This window comes from Dermochelys coriacea, chromosome 1 (genome assembly GCF_009764565.3).
Source record: "Dermochelys coriacea isolate rDerCor1 chromosome 1, rDerCor1.pri.v4, whole genome shotgun sequence".
Classification (NCBI taxonomy): domain Eukaryota; kingdom Metazoa; phylum Chordata; order Testudines; family Dermochelyidae; genus Dermochelys; species Dermochelys coriacea.
Window position 1 is genome coordinate 341,024,595 of NC_050068.2, and position 18,238 is coordinate 341,042,832.

Here is an 18,238-nt window from a genome sequence, read left to right on the forward strand (position 1 = left end):
TATTGGGCTCCATTAGTAGGAGTGTTGACAGCAGATCGAGGGAAGTGATTATTCCCCTCTATTCGGCACTGGTGAGGCCACATCTGGAGTACTGCATCCAGTTTTGGGCCCTCCCACTACAGAAAGGATGTGGACAAATTGGAGAGAGTCCAGCAGAGGTCAATGAAAATGATTAGGGGGCTGGGATACATGACTTACGAGGAGAGGCTGAAGTAACTGGGCTTGTTTAGTCTGCAGAAGAAAAGAGTGAGGAGGGATTTGATAGCAGCCTTCAACTACCTGAAGGGGGAGTCCACAGAGGATGGAGCTAGGCTGCTCTCAGCAGTGGCAGATGACAGAACAAGGAGAAAAACACTATTTCACTAGGAGGGTAGTGAAGCACTGGAATGGGTTACCTAGGGTGGTGGTGGAATCTCCTTCCTTAGAGGTTTTTAAGGTCAGGCTTGACAAAACCCTGACTGGGATGAATTAGTTGGGGATTGGTCCTGCTTTGAGCAGGGTTTGGCGCAGATGACCTCCTGAGGTCTCTTCCGAGCCTAATCTTCTATGATTCTATGATTATTTCTCATGTCCCTGGGAGGTAGATAAGTAGGCATTCTCATTCACATTTTAGAGAGGAGAAAACTGACGTAGAAAGGGTAAGTGTGTTATCCAAATACACAGAAGGACTCAGTGTGAGAGCCTGGATCCTAGCTCCCAGCCTTCTGCTCAAGAGACCATGCTTGACTATAAATTAGAAGTCAGTGAATCAATCATTTTTTTAAAATTCTGATGAGCTCCCAGGCTTGAGTCCCACAGATTAAATATGAATTGTGTGAAAATTATTTGCTTTAATCAATTTTAAATTTGCTGACTTTCAATGCCATTGAATGTCCCCCATTCTTGTATTATGAGAAACACATGTATAAATGCAAACATAGACCAAATAAGCCATTAGTAGCCATTACCAGGGTTGTTACAGTATGGATGGATGATGGGCTACAGTAGCTAACCTCAGAGATTTTTTTCCATCTCTACTTTCTACGATTCTGTGAAACCAGAAGTGTTGAGAGAGACTTATAAGAGGTTTTTAGTACTTTGCGGTTTGAACCTGGTTGGATGTACAGTGAGAATAGCTTCTGTATTTTCACTGTTATGCCCAGACAAACTCAGGAAGTACAGAACAAAAGCATGTTATCCCACCATTAAAAAAATGAGAAAATTTGGTTCAAGTTTGGGATAGTGTTCAGGTGATCTTTATGTATGAGAGAGCTCTATTGCCTTACCTCGTCCATCACCTTGCCAATGAAAGATATGAGCAGTACTGAATATTTGCCTGAATAAACGTCTCAAGCAACGGGGCTTCTATGACTTCCTAAGGGAAGACATTTTATGGGTTAATACACCAGAAGCCTGCAGAAATTATGATATTATCCAAAGAAAGGGGGAGTTAGTAATGTTAAAATATTTCCTACTTTCTAGGAAACCGATTTATTAGGGCCACTTGCCTGCAAAGTTGTGATTTTCTGATATAGAGACAATGTCCGGATCACTCTGGGTCACTAATTAGATCTGAGAGAATCACTAAAATACCATCAATCTGAGATATTTGTCCAGCCCTGATTCTGATCTCTCACTCACATTTTCTAGTGCCTCACTCCACAAGACTACTTGTGGAATAAGGTGCCACTTTATGTGAGTAAAGGATGTGGTGGACTCTCCATCATTTGAAGTCTTTAAATGAAGACTGGATGTCTTTCTAAAATATATGTTTTAGCTCGGCCATAAGTTATGGGCTGCATGCAGGAATTACTGGGTGAAATTCTATGGTGTGTGTTATGCAGAAAGTCAGACTAAATTATCATAATAGTCCCTTAAAATCTATTAATCTGGCCCTCAATGAATACTATTCAGCCAAGTCTAATATTAACCAGCCATTCAAATATAAAACCTAGTCCAGATTCTCAGCTGATGATCACTGAGCTCAATAAAGCAATGCTGATTTACAGCAGCTGAAGATCTGGCCACTCCTAGGGCCTGAGTCCAACCCACAGTGAAGTGGGGTTGGGCCCTTAGGTAAGGCTCCCATTGATTTGAATGAGACTTGGATCATGCCCCCATGTAACCAAGATGGAATGCAGACTAATAATACATACTTACCATTTGACTAATTGTTATTGGACATGGGGTAATAATTTATTTTTAGACAAATTTACTGCTTGGTTTAATACATTGTGCATCTGTGTTTTTATTCACTTGCTAATAGAGATCTCCACTGATCCTTTAAACACCAGCCTATGTTTGCAGCTCAGTGCCCTGGCCCTAGCTCTGAAGGATATAACTTCACTGGAGTCACATGAATGATGACTATGGGCACAATAGGCCAAATTCTTCCAGGTGCTGCACATAAGTGCCTGTCAGAAAAATTGTAACCAGCTGGAGGAGTGTAAGGTGGAACTTAGCCACCTCTATTTTGGCTCCCCGCAAAAATTCATGGAAAGGCCATTTCACAGGTCCTCTATTGTAGGAGCTGCAGAAGGGAATTCTGGAACTGGATGTGGGGCTTGGGGACATTATAGGTTGCCTATTTATGAGCTACATTCTCTGATCCAGCTATAGGCATAATGCACAGGTCTAATGCACCTCATACACACTCCTGGCAGGAATAAACCTCACGGTGAGCAACACATTCAGCTGCTGTTGGCCAGAATAGGAATTAGTGCTACTGTTGCAGAGTATGAGCATATCAGCTTTGGGGGCAGTTCTAGGATTTGGCCTTATGCTGGACATCATTACTATCATGCACCTACTCTGAACAAAGTCTGCACTGAAAAGATTACACACTCACAAACACCAGTATTTTCAATTTGGCCCTCATACTTCTGACAGCATGAAAATTGGGGAAACAACAGGTGCAGTGTGATGGGAACAGAAAAACCTCCAAATCATCACAAGGGTAAGTTTCAAGAAAGCAGGATAGTTCAGAAGATCACAGCCCAATTCAGCAAGGCACGTAAGCACATGCTTCACTTTAAGCAAATTTTCTAATTAAGGATGCATTGTGTGTTTTGCTGACTAGGGCTGCAATTACGTACTTTTGATTACAAATGGAAATATTTTCCTATTTGCATTGGGATCATTATATTGATTTTTTTAAAAATCAGATTCCAACCAGAAGTGGGACTGATCAGAGAAGTGTAGCACCAGATCCTAACTTCACCAGAATTTATGGGGGTGGTGGAATCCTTGGATGTTTTTGGCCCCAGTCTAGGAAAGTACATGCTTAATTTTACATATGTGAGTAATTCTCCTGATGTCAAAGTTAAAGTTTTAAGCATGGATATGAGCGTTTTGCTGAAATTGGGGCTTACAGAATTATGTCAGCCACAAAACCTGGACATAAGTCCAAACTTCACCAAAATTTATGGCTGCTCAGGGCTTATGTTTGGGCCATCTCTGGATTCCACCAGTTATTTTGCTTAACAGAGGATATGGAATGAGAAGCTATGGATCCAGCAAAACACTTACGTGCTTGTTTAACTTTAAGCATGTGTGTACTCCCATTCATGCCAATGGGACTATACACGTGCTATAATGTTAAGCATATGACTACCCTGCCATCTAGTTCTGCTTTGCTGGATCACAGCCTGTGCAATTATTGCTGCTTTTTACTAGAATGACCATTGAAATCAGCTGAATGGCTCCTATTGATCTGAATCAAGCCCTAAGTCAGGACTTAAATCAGAGGGAGGAAAAGTTATGTCGTCACTGTGTCTAAGCTTTAATAGCTTGATTAGGTTCCTGAACTTTGAACAGTTGGTCCAATCCTAATACCACTGAAGCCAATAGAGTTTTGTCAATGACTTCAATGGAAGCAGCACCCAGCAGAATCCAGTACAATTTGTGGCATAAAAATAAAACAGTAGAATAGAACATTTATTGCATAAGTATACATCTATAGAATAGCCTACATTTGAAAGTTGTGCGTTGCATGCAGCATGTGGAATAATATATGTATTTCTTTAGAATGCCATGCATGATTTTTTTTTAAATCTGCAGACTAGCAAATGTCCCTAAATGCTTCACATTTGTCTCACCTGCAGTTAGAACAAGGCTATGCACAATAGCGTTAACATCTGGCATCTGATCTGGAATGGCCATTCTTCTGGGGTGAGAAGAGGCAGAATATGTTCATTGTTCATTCATTCGTGAGCACTAGTTAAGTAAGGCTGTCAGCTGTGTCCAATTACGGGTAAGAATTTTATAGAACACTCTTCCCTCTAAAGCTAAGCCGATACAACCAAACCCCATTTTGCAGGCATTCTTAAATTCTTCTTAGCCGTATGTAAAATCCCTGAGCTAAGAGATGGCAGGCGCAATGTATTTTCACAGCTACATTAACAAATACAATTTTGTGGCAACGTGAATCTGCCCACGAAGTAGTGCATGTTTGTAATCTCTATGGTTAAAAAATGCCATGCAGGACTTTGCTGTGAATGTGTGATGCCAGTTAGTACAGTAGTGTGATGGAAGAGATAACATTAAAATAGACTTATTGGAAAAGTCAGCAGATTTTAAAGTCTGGGATGTTTTTCTCTGCATATGCCGTACAGTGGAGGGTGCTGAAGAAAAACCTTGAGACAGAAATAAACACTTGCTTGTTTCACACAAGCCATGACTCTTTTGAAGTGACTGCAAAGAATTTAGGTGAGAATCAGTAGTTTGGTTTACACAAAAACATCACCACTGGACTTACCCTGCCATCTGTTTCTGGTGTAAGACATGTAAGGGTAAAGTCCTTTGGAAAACTTTTGTTCCTTTACATTTTTTTCCAATCACAGTTTACTTAAAAATTCAGTGAGTGGGACTGGTTCCCACTCATCCACTGCACATGGAGGGGATCTCAATGTATGAACTCTTCCTCTGAGTATGCAAAATATCTGGTCTACACTTCAAGGTTATACTTTTCAGAGTGGTAGCAGTGTTAGTCTGTATCAGCAAAAACAACGAGGAGTCCTTGTGGCACCTTAGAGACTAACAAATTTATTTGGGCATAAGCTTTTGTGAGCTAGAACACACGTCATCAGATGCATGGAGTGGAAAATTCAGTAGCACTTATATATATACATAGTACATTAAAAGATGGGAGTTGCCTTACCAAGTGGGGGCTCAGTCTAACAAGACAATTCAATTAATAATAGAATACCAAGGGAGGAAAAATCACTTTTGTAGTGGTAATGAGAGTGCCCCAGTTCAAACAGTTGACAAGAAAGTGTGAGTAACAGTAGGGGGAAATTAATTTTTGTAATGACCCACCCACTCTCAGTCTTTATTCAGGCCTAATTTGATGGTGTCCAGTTTGCAAATTAATTCCAGTTCTGCAATTTCACTTTGTTTTTGAAGATTTTTGGTGAAGAATTGCCACTTTTAAGTCTGTTATTGAGTAACCAGGGAGATTGAAGTGTTCTCCTACTGGTTTTTGAATGTTATAATTCCTGATGTCAGGTTATACTGCTATAGCTATATTGGGTAGGGGTGTGAATTTTTTTACCGACATAGCTATGCCAGCAAAATCATCATAGAATCATAGAATCATAGAATATCAGGGTTGGAAGGGACCCCAGAAGGTCATCTAGTCCAACCCCCTGCTCAAAGCAGGACCAAGTCCCAGTTAAATCATCCTAGCCAGGGCTTTGTCAAGCCTGACCTTAAAAACCTCTAAGGAAGGAGATTCTACCACCTCCCTAGGTAACGCATTCCAGTGTTTCACCACCCTCTTAGTGAAAAAGTTTTTCCTAATATCCAATCTAAACCTCCCCCATTGCAACTTGAGACCATTACTCCTCGTTCTGTCATCTGCTACCATTGAGAACAGTCTAGAGCCATCCTCTTTGAAACCCCCTTTCAGGTAGTTGAAAGCAGCTATCAAATCCCCCCTCATTCTTCTCTTCTGCAGACTAAACAATCCCAGCTCCCTCAGCCTCTCCTCATAAGTCATGTGCTCTAGACCCCTAATCATTTTTGTTGCCCTTCGCTGTACTCTTTCCAATTTATCCACATCCTTCTTGTAGTGTGGGGCCCAAAACTGGACACAGTACTCCAGATGAGGCCTCACCAGTGTCGAATAGAGGGGAACGATCACGTCCCTCGATCTGCTCGCTATGCCCCTACTTATACATCCCAAAATGCCATTGGCCTTCTTGGCAACAAGGGCACACTGCTGACTCATATCCAGCTTCTCGTCCACTGTCACCCCTAGGTCCTTTTCCGCAGAACTGCTGCCGAGCCATTCGGTCCCTAGTCTGTAGCGGTGCATTGGATTCTTCCATCCTAAGTGCAGGACCCTGCACTTATCCTTATTGAACCTCATTAGATTTCTTTTGGCCCAATCCTCCAATTTGTCTAGGTCCTTCTGTATCCTATCCCTCCCCTCCAGCGTATCTACCACTCCTCCCAGTTTAGTATCATCCGCAAATTTGCTGAGAGTGCAATCCACACCATCCTCCAGATCATTTATGAAGATATTGAACAAAACGGGCCCCAGGACCGACCCCTGGGGCACTCCACTTGACACCGGCTGCCAACTAGACATGGAGCCATTGATCACTACTCGTTGAGCCCGACAATCTAGCCAGCTTTCTACCCACCTTAAAAGCCCTAGTGTGGACAAGTAAACTGTACTTATACCAGCAGAGCTTATGCTGGTTCCCTGAACCAGCATAAGTACAGTTTTAGTGATATACCTGCATCTAGACCAGGAGATTTCTGCTGGTTTACCAACACCACTATGCCTATACTGGGTCAACTCTCCTAATATGAACAAGGCCTGATGCTGGCCCCTTGAGTGAATTGTCAGCAGCAGGAATTACATCTGGATGAGCTTCTACTGCCTGAGCTAAAAGACCTAGCTCCATTAGCCAAGGCTGCAGGAGGCTCATGAACCTCTCTATATGGCTCAGCTACTGCTAGACAGGGACTGAGAGACAAGAGGTTGTAGGTTACCTACCGAGCTCTGTGGTGCTTCCCCCTACCAAAGAATGCTCCACAGTCCATGGTCTGAATAGGTGGAGAAATTGTGACTTGGAAGGCCATGGGGAAGAATGGGTGGGCAGGACACACTGTGTTCTCCACCTTCTAGTTCTGTGAAGACCTAGGGTCTTACTTAGAGGCCCCTCTTGAGTTTTTGGGGGCAACTACCACTAGGGACAGGGGAAGAGAAGGCATGGCAAAAATGGGACCAGAAGCAATATAGAGGCTCTAAATTCCCACAAATCCATAGGCATCCAGCAGGTTGGGGGCAGGTCTTCAATACTTCCAAGCCGAAGCACACAAGGATTATGAGCCAGGTCCCCAAAAAGTAATCAGAATGGAACAAAACTCATGGCTACCAGCAGGCCAGCAATGCTAGAGATACTGGCATGATTCCAAACCAGCAAGCACTTAAGCCCATACACAGATTTAAATGCTTTGCCAGATCAGATCCCAAGTGAAGTCATGGTCATATATACGGAGAGCTGCAAAACTGAGCAGGCAATCCTACATCAATTTAATTCATGGTGAATTTGGGATTTGGCTACAGCAGGCCTGATTCTAAATTTCTTGAGAACCTCTAACTTCCATTGATTTCACTGGGAGTTGGAGGTGTGGGAAGAGTGCAGGATTAAGCTTGTTTTTTCCTGCAAGCTAATTGATAATTAGCTTGTTTGATAACATCACTGTGAGCTGTCCTTTATATTTTATTAATGAGGGGAAAGTATAATACTTCCTGGGATCTAAATGAGCAGGATTATGGACTGATTACTGGTATGGATGACCAGGCTCTATAGTGAAACCTATAAATTTACAATTTTAAAACTTTTATTAAAGCTCTAATGATAACAGTTCTTCACATAGAACAGCAATGTTTCTCTTCTACAATCTTAAAAATTGTCGCCTCACAGATTGCTTTTTCATAGCCTGGTGTTTTCTTATTTCAATGGTATTGATAGGAAGGACTATGGCTTATGTTAGGCAAGAGGTCAAACTAGACTATCGAAAAGGTCCTTTAACACCTAGGAATCTGTGAAATTTTTTTTTATAGAGATCAGTTTTAATTCAACTAGATATTTCCTAAAGCTGTATGAGTTTGTATAGGGAAGTATTAAAATAATTTGCAGCATTATACAATTTGTTTTATTTAGATGAGCACATTTAAAGAGAAAGTTCATGTTTTCATCAAGAGCTTTTTTTAAAAAAGTACAGTGATCTGGATCACTTTTAGAAATTATGGCCCAAACTCTGCCATGCTCTGTTCCTGTGTTGGACAAGGAAGGAGATAGTGTAGACCCTTGATAGTTCCATGCCACCAGGAGAATCCATCTATAACAGGGGTATGTTATGAAGATCGTTTAATCGCCTTTACACCACTGAAATAGTGTAAAGGAACTATTTTATCAGACAGAATCGGGGCCTATAACTGTATTGTGTAATGTCAACAGACTACAATTTACTCATATTATATCATATAAGCTTCTAACTGGAAGTTTATATTCAGTGAACACAAATTTATTTTCATAGCAAGAATATTGAATTCAATACTTTTCTCCTCTAATGGACGGGAAGTTAGGATTACAGGGGACAAAGTGAGACTTTTGGGGCCCTTGCGGACCTTAGCACTTTGGGGACAGGGCTATTGGATGCAGAAATAAGACACAGGAGTGACAGCGATCTAATTTCATACAAAATAGCACAATTCTCCACACTAGTAGTGTAAATTTTCTACAGCAAAATATTCTAAAGGAAGAAAGTTTTAAAGTGTGATTGAAATAGACACAGTAACAAAGTGTCTGTCGTAGAATTGCTAACACCAACCAATGCACCTTAACCTATCACCTGCACAAGTAAAATTCCTTAGACCACAAAGTAATGTAAATTAGCATATGGCACAGCCACCATCACCTCCTCTCCTCCTCTACCCAGGTTTTCTAAAGAGACTTCGTGCTTAACGTCTCTGATCACTGCTTAGCCTCACTTGGTCTCCAGATACTTTGGTTATAATGCAGACTTGGCAAAGTAGATTAAAAACTGGGGAGCTCTGATGTATCACTATGGAGCTGATTAATTTCAAAGCAAATAATGGATGGCTCCAATACTTTATTGATTAAGGATGTGGTTTTCAAAGGAGCCCAATAGAGTTAGGGGCTTAAATCTCATTGAAGTTCAATGGGATTTGGGAGCCTAACTCCCTTTTACTCCTCTGAAATTCTCAGCCTATGTAAACATAAGACAGCATTCTTCCAGGTGGCCAACCTCAATTCTTTAAATATTTAGTCACGTGAGTAATTCTGACTCATTCAGTGAGCCCCATTGACTTCAGTGTGGTTACTCACGTGAATAAGAGTTGGCAGTATCAGGTCCTAAAGGCATAAACAGCTAATATATATCATTATTAATAATATTAATTTGAAAATGAAACAACCATTTGATCAAGTTTAGGCGTGTGTAGGCCACTTTGTGGGGGAGGGGCAGTTTGCTCATCATCCCCTGTTTGAGATGGTACTGAAACCGAATAGTGATGCAACTGGTTGCACTGGTTTGCAGCTCCACTCAGGTTTGGCCCACCCGCACCTCAGTCATGACAAAATTTGAGTGAGTGGCATTGTGACCATAAACCTGAGTGTTGCCGTGACCCCATGCACCAGGTCACAATGCCTGGAACGGGGAACTGGGCCCAGGCCCAGCCCCAGGGTTAAGAGCTGTCCCTGTGGGGCAAGTGCTGTGCGGGCTCATTCTCCAATCCCACCCTGGGCCTCCCTCATGGTAGTTTTTTTGGAAGGGGGCCTTAGTTTCAGATTTTGTACTGCCTCCCCCTGCCCCCACCAAAAAACCTCTGTGAGGCAGTGTTAAACAGCCTTCTGTAAGACAATCCACAAGCTCAGCTTCCTTATTGACTTTAGTAGGGGTTGCAGGTACTCAGAACTTGGCAGAATCAGGCTCTGAAAGTCATACAAAAATGTGATATGACAAGCAATTGATCTTTTTTTTTTAATGCTTCTTATGTTCACTGATTGATGAGGTCGGAAAGACATTAGAAAGCAGGATGACAGGTTTAGTGAGCTGTAGCTCACGAAAGCTTATGCTCAAATAAATTTGTTAGTCTCTAAGGTGCCACAAGTACTCCTTTTCTTTTTGTTAGAAAGCAGGAGTATTTGAAGGTGCACAATACAAATCTAATAATTGTCATTGACACATTCTGCAACTCTTGACAGAATCAAACTCATTCTTTAACAAAGGCAACCTAGGCATTCTGTGTAAAAGTTTTTAGCTTCACTAATATCAGCTACTGCTAAGAAATGACAGCTGAGCTTTCCTCCTCCCCTCACATAACAGATGAGCAACCTAATGCCTAGAAAGAACTTTCCATAGCACTTAACAGCCTACTCCATATATTCTGACCCCAATAAAACCAAGCTGAAGAATATATATATATTTAGAAAGTTTCACTGTGGCACTTCATGTCTGCCTAGTAAACAGCAGAACAGCCAGACTGATACCCAAGCCTTATCAGACTCCCCCTTAATATCAATGCTTCAGGCAATTAAAAAACCCCAAACAAATCAAGTATTCTTTCTGACAGGAGTGTGGAATGGTAACCAAAAAACAATCTAGTCCCCATTATCATAGTGCGACAGTCACAGCACTGCTTCTGTGAATTGACTATTTGCCCAGCAGAGAAAGCTTCATGAGGACAGGCACGAATACGGTTATTACCCATTTTAAGTAATATGATAAGGTCAGATATCAAACAATTACACCTTTTCATTACATTCTAACTCCCCACAGCAGGGGAGCCTCACTTATGACTGCATTAGATATACAAAAGCTTTCAGCTCCAAAAAAGGAAAAGACAAGACAGGGAAAGGGAAAAAAATTAAATTTGTCTCACCAGCACGTTGCAGTACCAACTCGCTTGAAGGAATGTTGCCTTTACAGGTTTCTCTTTTAATTATCCTGGAAGCAGAAAGGAGGAAAAAAATAGAAGAAGCAGGGTTGTTAAATTATCATGTGCTAGAATCTTTTCAGTTTGTCGCAGAGTAGAAAAAATAATAATAAAAAAAACCAAAGGAGAAAAAAACAGAAGGCTCAGTAATTTAAATTTGCTGTCAGTTCAGGCTGCATCATTCTGTCCCGCCCCTCTTCCCACTGGGTTCTACTACCTGCAGGGCTGCAACTGACAGCTAATGTGCAAACAAAAAAAAAAGGCAAAAAGCATGCTGGGACCATGCTGTCTGCTGTCTGAGTCTCTCTCCGTCCTGATGACTAAAAATCAGGAGTTGAAAAGGTTGTTTGTTGTTGTTTTTTGCTGGTGGAGGGAGGGTTGAATATGGTTTTTTGCATGACATTTAGTTTCATTTTAACTGATACAACACAGCACACTACAGAAACTGCTGTTCAATCAGTTGATTTTTCCCCATCAATTTAAAAATGTATCAGACCTGATTTATTTTAATAGCATATTCTGTGAAGAAGCACAAATGCATACACATAATATAAGTGTGTGGGTGTGTACACAGACACACACACACGTGTGTGTATGTATTTTCTATCTTTCACAGACAGTCGTTTGGATGCAAAGTAGACAAGAATAATTAATGTATATAAAACTTTCAACATAACAGTGAGAACTCCTCTTTGGCACAAAGAAATGTTCCCTATTTTGTTTGTTGTCTGTTTTCTAATCATTTTAAATGTTTTTAAAATCCTCATGTGTGACAATGAAAAATAACAGAAATTGGAAGCATAACAAGAAAATGGCAAAATGCATATGTACAATGGACAAATGTAACAATGTATGTGGATAAAAAGCTAATATTTATTTAACTGGCTGTATAAAATCCACTTACCAAGGTCTCTATGTTAGTAAGTATTAGAAAACATGCACAAAATCATACTACCAGAACACACACCCACCCACCCCGCACAAAGTGTATATCACTGAAATCTGGTTCCTACCTAATTATAAAGTAAAATTAAAAGAGTGAAATGATACTTTTCCTTAATACTTTAATACTAATTCCTTGGATCATGCTGCAGTAAATATGTCAAATTTGTATTCAATGATTACCCTACTTATATGTGTAACCATATAATAAAAAGCTAAAATGTAACTTAATTAAAGTAATCTCCACTTACATTCCAAGTTTGCTATTTAGACAAGAACGGACACAGACATACTGAATGGAACATAAGCAATTTGGTTCTAAATAGATTTTCAGAAGCACTGCAGTAACAATATGGATTATATAATTTCTTTGTACTGTATGCGGACCTAATGCTGCAGCATGCAGCCCTTACACATCAGAGAAGTTCAATTGGTTTCAATGGGACTACTTACATGAGTAAAGGTTGCAGGGTTGGGTCCAATATTTTGTGTGAATTATTGACTTTTTGCATTAGAATAGCCTGTAGATTTACGTTTGCTTTGCTTTGTAGCCACATTTTGGAGGATACTAAAATAATGCAGTATACATTTGTAATGATGCTGGTTCTGGCGGGACCCAACTGAGAGTGCCAATTCAGGACACATTGCTTAAAGCAGGGCAGTTACAGCCCAAGACTGGGGTTTCTATGCACACCAAGACAAACCAAACCAGCCAAACAGAGAAGACTTTGGTTTTACCCCACTGGCTAACCACAAGTCACACAAGCAATTCCCTTAGACACTCCAGTTTCCCAATATCACCACCAGTGCCACTCGTTATATGGACAAATGGTTATGAAAACCAATACCCCAGTAAAAGAAAAAAGGTTCTCTCGATCCCAAAGGACCAAGCCCTAGACCCTGGTCAATATACAAATCAGATCTTACCCACAAATCACGCTGTTGCCAATCCTTTAGAATCTAAAATCTAAAGATTTATTCATAAAAGGAAAAAGATATAGATGAGAGCTAGAATTGGTTAAATTGAATCAATTACATACAGTAATGGAAAAGTTCTTGGTTCAGGCTTGCAGCAGCGATAGAATAAACTGCAGGTTCAAATCAAGTCTCTGAAAAACATCCACAGCTGGGATGGGTCTTTCAGTCCTCCAGAGGTAAGAAGCAGGATTGAAGACAAGATGGAGGAGCTGCACCAGCTTTTTATATTCTCTTGTCATGTGGTCTTTCTTTCTTTGTTCCAAAGACAAGCTGTCCATCACATGGCATGGAAACACCTCAGAGTTCTGTCCATAGGCATGTCCCTGCATACCTTGCTGAATCCCAAGGCATGTCTGCCTTCTCTCAATGGGTCAATTATATAGCTGATGGTCCTTAATGGGCTATCAAGCAGGTTAGGCAGAGCTGACACCAAGTTATCTGGGGTGTCACCCAGAAGCATAGCACAAGTTTGAACTACAGACAGTATAGAGCCAATATTCATAACTTCAACTAAAAAAATGATACACATATAGACAGCATAATCATAATCAGCAAACCATAACCTTGTCTTAGACACCTTATTTGACCGCTTTTATATAAGATTTGGTGCCACTACTGGAGTTTGGTTGCAACAATGATCTATACGGTCCCAGATTATGTCAATAACGTCACAACATTGTTCTCTAACTTTACATCACCTGACTTCCAATCCTCTCTCTTATCCACAAGACCTTGCTTCCTCGCTGCTCATCATTTAGGTGAGGCATGTAAAATGTAAAAACTGTTATTCTTGATGACCTGGCAGAATAAGATACATGTTTGCTTGATACCTGTATTATACACACACACACACACACACACACACACACACACACACACACACACAGAGATGAAATATACATATTTTAAGGATCATATAGTGAAATTAGTTGATTTTAAAGGGATTTTAAAATTATATATATTATATATATTATAAATATAATAAAATCATATTTCTCTATATGACCCTTGAAAATATTTAAAATTTTAAGTTTATTAAACACAGGTCACCCTTGACAAGGCATTCAGACTTTCTAAAGAGAAATAATTGAATGATGTCCTCTCTAAAAATAAAAAAACATAGCACACGAAATAGCAAACACTTAAAGAAACCTGACTTAGTAACCAGATATAGTCAAGAAGAGCTATTAGATCTACAATTATTTGACTAAAATGGACAAGCCCTAGGAAAATCAGACACCAGGAGGAAACATTTTACTCATGATATTCAATACAGGTAAAGTCCTAAATGTAAATACAAAAAGGCTACTAATGTTCTAGAGTTAAGAGAGAATATATCAATTATTTCTCTATATTATCCAATACTGTAAAATATCAGAATGTAAGGCCAAATGCTGTTCTTATATTGATGCACATCATTATTAGTATCTCAGAGTCTCTGTGGTATCTAAGCCTGATTAAGGGTCATAGAATTTGGCCTATAGGTATTAGATAAGTCAGGTACTAAAGAAAAGGCAGGTTTCAGAGTAGCAGCCATGTTAGTCTGTATCCGCAAAAAGAAAAGGAGTACTTGTGGCACCTTAGAGACTAACAAATTTATGTGAGCATAAGTTTTCATGAGCTACAGCTCACTTCATCGGATGCAAGTAGTGGAAAATACAGTGGGGGAGATTTTACATAAACAGAGAACATGAAACAATGGGTGTTACCATACACGCTGTAACAAGAGTGATCAAGTAAGGTGAGCTATTACCAGCAGGAGAGGGAAAAAAAACCTTTTGTAGTGATAATCAAGGTGGGCCATTTCCAGCAGTTGACAAGAATATGTGAGGAACAGCGGGGGGGGGGGGGAGGGGGAATAAACATGCGGAAATAGTTTTACTTTGTGTAATGACACATCCACTCCAGTCTTTATTCAAGCCTAAGTTAATGGTGTCCAGTTTGCAAATTAATGCCAATTCAGCAGTCTCTTGTTGGAGTCTGTTTTTGAAGTTTTTTTGTTGAAGAATTGCCACTTTTAAGTCAGTAATCAAGTGATCAGAGAGATTGAAGTGTTCTCCGACTGGTTTTTGAATGTTATAATTCTTTACGTCTGATTTGTGTCCATTTATTCTTTTACGTAGAGACTGTCCAATTTGGCCAATGTATTTTTCCCCTCTCCTGCTGGTAATAGCTCACCTTACCTGATCACTCTCGTTACAGTGTGTATGCAATTTTGGGGGGCTGTCTGTTAGTAAAGACTGGCCTGTCTCCCAAGACCTGTGAGAGTGATGGGTCGTCCTTCAGGATAGGTTGTAGATCCTTGATGATGCGTTGGAGAGGTTTTAGGTGGGTGCTGAAGGTGATGGCTAGTGGCGTTCTGTTATTTTCTTTGTTGGGCCTCTCCTGTAGTAGGTAACTTCTGGGTACTCTTCTGGCTCTGTCAGTCTGGTTCTTCACTTCAGCAGGTGGATATTGTAGTTGTAAGAATGCTTGATAGAGATCTTGTAGGTGTTTGTCTCTGTCTGAGGGGTTGGAGCAAATGCGGTTGTATCGTAGAGCTTGGCTGTAGACAATGGATCAAGTGGTGTGGTCTGGATGAAAGCTGAAGGCATGTAGGTAAGTATAGCGGTCAGTAGGTTTCCAGTGTAGGATGGTGTTTATGTGACCATCGCTTATTAGCACCGTAGTGTCCAAGAAGTGGATCTCTTGTGTGGACTGGTCCAGGCTGAGGTTGATGGTGGGATGGAAATTGTTGAAATCATGGTGGAATCCCTCAAGGACTTCTTTTCCATGGGTCCAGATGATGAAGAGGTCATCAATGTAGCGCAAGTAGAGTAGGGACATTAGGGGACAAGAGCTGAGGAAGCATTGTTCTAAATCAGCCATAAAAATGTTGGCATACTGTGGGGCCATGCAGGTACCCACAGCAGTGCCACTGATTTGAAGGTATACATTGTCCCCAAATGTGAAATAGTTATGGGTGAGGACAAAGTCACAAAGTTCAGTCACCAGGTTTGCCGTGAAATTATCAGGGATACTGCTCCTGACGGCTTGTAGTTCATCTTTGTGTGGAATGTTGGTGTAGAGGGTTTCTACATAAAAATTGCATACACACTGTAACGAGAGTGATCAGGTAAGGTGAGCTATTACCAGCAGGAGAGGGGAAAAAATACATCGGCTAAATTGGACAGTCTCTACGTAAAAGAATAAATGGACACAAATCAGATGTAAAGAATTATAACATTCAAAAACCAGTCGGAGAACACTTCAATCTCTCTGGTCACTTGATTACTGACTTAAAAGTAGCAATTCTTCAACAAAAAAACTTCAAAAACAGACTCCAACGGGAGACTGCTGAATGGAATTAATTTGCAAACTGGACACCATTAACTTAGGCTTGAATAAAGACTGGGAGTGGATGTGTCATTACACAAAGTAAAACTATTTCCCCATGTTTATTTCCCCCCTCCCCCTACTATTCCTCACAGATTCTTGTCAACTGCTAGAAATGGTCCACCTTGATTATCAAAAGGGGTTTGTTTTTTGTTTTTTTCCCCTCTCCTGCTGGAAATAGCTCACCTTACCTGATCACTCTTGTTACAGTGTGTATGGTAGCACCCACTGTTTCATGTTCTCTGAGTATATAAAATCTCCCCACTGTATTTTCCACTGCATGCATCTGATGAAGTGAGCTGTAGCTCACGAAAGCTTATGCTCAAATAACTTTGTTAGTCTCTAAGGTGCCACAAATACTCTTTTTTTTTAAAGAAAAGACATTACCTTCTTTGTAGTTATACCATCAGCTTTAATGTAAAAGTGATAAATTATTATATAAATATTATTAGTGGAGGTTGCTCCATCATAAAATACAATAAAAAGTGTCTCAGAAAAAGATGCACACAGGTTAATTAATTATCCTTGGTTGATGCTAGCATGTGCTGGCCCCATTGAAGTCAATGGGAGTTTTGCTGTGAGGAATAAGCATCTTCTAGCATCTGGCCCTGATTGGAAGGAAAGAGGATTTCATTTTATCTGTTTTCTGCTGATGCAGATGCCCCACTCTTAACATGTACATGCTACTGGGAGGAGAAGTCAAGGCATTTCTGAAACATCTAAAAGGCATGTCAAAATCTATTTCTGTGCCACATCTAAGGCAACTCTTGTACTGTTTGGGAGTGGGGGGAAGAATGGGGTCCCTTTTAATATTGACTCAATGTTTGTAAATTCAGCATATACTGCAACACCACCAAAAATCTGTGCCTGATTTTCATTTTCACAAAGGCCACTTTATACCACTCTTGCATGTAACTTAAACCTACTCTAATTCCCTGTTCAGCTAAAGAAGGGTGAGGGGCCTTAGTAGAAATTACAATCAGCCTCTTTGCTGTTAAGGCACTCAGGAATAAATACAGGCTATACAACTTGTTATGACTTTCAACTTTCAGCAGCCACATATTTTGAGATTTACAATCTACTTTAACTAGGTCTGAGTAGTATACAGTCTCCAGAAACTCCATATACCGTATATCTTTGTTTAGAAGCCACAGATTCTATTACTCTTAATTGCTTCCTCCTGCAGCTCTACATTGAGGGAGGCTTTCTCATACATTTAATTGCTTCCCTCTGGAGCTCACATGGTAAAGGTAATTGAGGGTGGCTTCTAAACAATGATATACAATAATTAAAAGCTCTTTTAAGGGGAGCTTTTTGTGTGGCACCTGCACTAAACTGAATACTTTTTATGCAGCTCTGCAGAGCTGCAAAAAACCATGCATTATTTCACAAGTGTTACATTGTCACAGAAATTCTGCATCAGAAGAGCCAACCTATATATCTCTAGCCATTCTATGGGGAAGGTGGGGGAAGAACCCACAGATCTTATGGAAATGGTTTGATGGTGTGAAAGATAAGCTGGTAAATTTCTAATGGTAGCTCTATTTTTAATGACTATCTGCATTTATTTCTCAGTAGAAAAAGCAGCTAATTACAACTGCTTTTAAAGGCCTATGCTTTTCTACTGTATAGCTTTACTTAGCTACCTCTCTTATTGAGGAAGAAAATATCCCTGTCGATTGAACGGTTCAATAACTGACCGTTACACATTTTTGTCTTTCTCCATTGCCTGGTCTGTGGTTGAATTCATTTTTCATACATATGTAACTGTCCCCTAGATACATCTTGCTCTTTTTTACAGTCAAAGGATCTGGCACAAAAGTTCTCTACATGATTTGGCGCTTTGATAAATTAATCCATATTTGCATATTAGCCTTTCAAATACTCCCATCTTAAGGTTTACTTGAACTCCACAAACTACTCATAAAGAGAAGAAAGGCACATGATGCTGGCAACCTCCCTGTCTACGCAGTTGGAAAACAAAGT

The 18,238-nt window shown here is 40.2% G+C and overlaps 1 long non-coding RNA gene across 1 annotated transcript in view; it reads right to left on the minus strand.

The window, feature by feature from the left end:
- LOC122456891 overlaps nt 1–18,238 on the minus strand; it is a 186,004-nt gene that overhangs the window by 58,743 nt on the left and 109,023 nt on the right. Inside the window, exon 2 of the long non-coding RNA XR_006276050.1 lies at nt 10,904–10,968. This is a non-coding gene — a long non-coding RNA (uncharacterized LOC122456891). The remainder of the gene's footprint in view (nt 1–10,903; nt 10,969–18,238) is intronic.